At 34.9% G+C, this 1,763-nt stretch overlaps 1 non-coding gene across 1 annotated transcript; it reads right to left on the bottom strand.

The window, feature by feature from the left end:
• Positions 1-473: 473 nt before the first annotated feature.
• Positions 474-578, bottom strand: LOC113194564 (U6 spliceosomal RNA). The gene has a single exon (XR_003302311.1). It is a non-coding gene; the product is annotated as a U6 spliceosomal RNA (small nuclear RNA).
• Between the last annotated feature and the right edge of the window lie 1,185 nt (positions 579-1,763).

The raw sequence follows: 1,763 nt of genomic DNA, 5'->3' as shown, positions 1-1,763 counted from the left end.
GTTTCCAAATTCAAATCTACAAAGTATATTCAAAGAAGTCTAGCTTCTCTTTTTATTTCCTCTGACCTATTCTTCCCCTCATAGACAGATAGCTACTTATAAACCTCCTTTTTTTTAAGTATAGGAAATAGTTTTGAAATTTTCTCTACTTCTTAGATACAATATATCTCCTCTTCTACTTCTGAGATAAATGGTAGCATAGTATACAAATATGAATATTTTTTCTTTCGTACTGGGGATTGAACCCAGGGGCTCTCCACCAATGAGCCACATCCCCAGCAATATGTGTATGTGTGTGTGTGTGTGTGTGTGTGTGTGTGTATACATGCATATAATATGTGTGTGTATACATATATATATATGTATACACACACACACACATATATATATTTTAGAGACAGGGTCTTGCTAAATTGCTCATGCCTCAGACTCCCAAGACACTGGGAATACAGGGCGTGTGCCACCACACGCAGGCAAACAAGGAATATTTGATGAATCTGTGACATCCTTGCACAGGGACTATGCTAGTCTTCTCTATAACACCACAATTTTGTTATATGTGTTGGTGACACAAGCACTAAGGCTAAAATTTTACATTAAAATTTTATATTGTCCAGGCAAGGTGGCACATGCCTGTAATCCCAGCTTTTCAGGAGGCTGAGGCAGAAGGAGCCCAAGTTCAATGCCAGTTTCAGCACTTAGGGAAATCCTACTTCAAGAAAATAATTTTGGGGCTGGGGATATGGCTCAAGCGGTAGCGCGCTCTACTGGCATGCGTGCGGCCCGGTTTCGATCCTCAACACCACATACGAAGATGTTATGTCCACCGAAAACTAAAATAAATAAATAAATATTTTTTAAAAATTTTTTTAAAAAGAAAGAAAATAAAATTTAAAAAGGACTGGGGATGTAGCTCAGTGGTAAAGTATCCCTGCATTCAATCCTGAGTACCTAAATAAATAAATAAATAAACAAACAAAAATAAAATTTTACATAGGTAAAAATTCAGAAGCTGGACATGGCCTTTAATAGATGCTACCATGGAGAGTCTTACATAGTAAAGAGACAACATGAAGATCCCAAGTACCTTTAGAGAAAGTAAGTTACCTGGGGTGGATCAAAGACATTGTTGAAAAACATGAAAGGAAAATTGTAGCCAAACACGCAGGTCTAGGGCCTAGATTTGGTTCAATTTATGTTTCATTCCTGCCAATATTCTACTGTATCATGGAATTATCCACAAAAGACTTTAATATTGTTTTTAATAAATTCTTCAGGCACATGAGAGTATAAACACAGAATCCTTCATCGACACAAGAAAAGTTCAAGCAGGCTGGTAAAGCACATGCTTAGCCTGTACAAGACCTTAAGTTGGATCTCCAGCATCACACATGATTTTTTTTTTCTTTTTAATGTTCAGGGGTTTTGTATAAACTCATACCACAAAATTTTAAGTATTTATTGGGTTCTCTATGTTTAAATTTTGAAATACCCATTTTTAAAAAAAAGAAAATTCTAGAGGTAATCCTAATTTGCACCAAGAGACTGAATCTTAGTTCAAAGAGAACAAAATTATTGCAAATAACTTTGAACATATTATTTATTATTGAACAAATATTTGAGTGAATACTATGTTTAACACTTTTTATTATGTGCCATGGAAGACACAAATATGAATCAGACATAATCCCTGCCTTTGAGAATTTTATCATTAACTTAGGTTACAAATCTACTCTTTTTGCCCTGCTTTGTTATTTTGGAGA

The sequence above is a fragment of the Urocitellus parryii genome, chromosome 1, assembly GCF_045843805.1.
Source record: "Urocitellus parryii isolate mUroPar1 chromosome 1, mUroPar1.hap1, whole genome shotgun sequence".
Lineage (NCBI taxonomy): Eukaryota > Metazoa > Chordata > Mammalia > Rodentia > Sciuridae > Urocitellus > Urocitellus parryii.
This window is presented reverse-complemented; position numbering and strand designations above follow the sequence as displayed.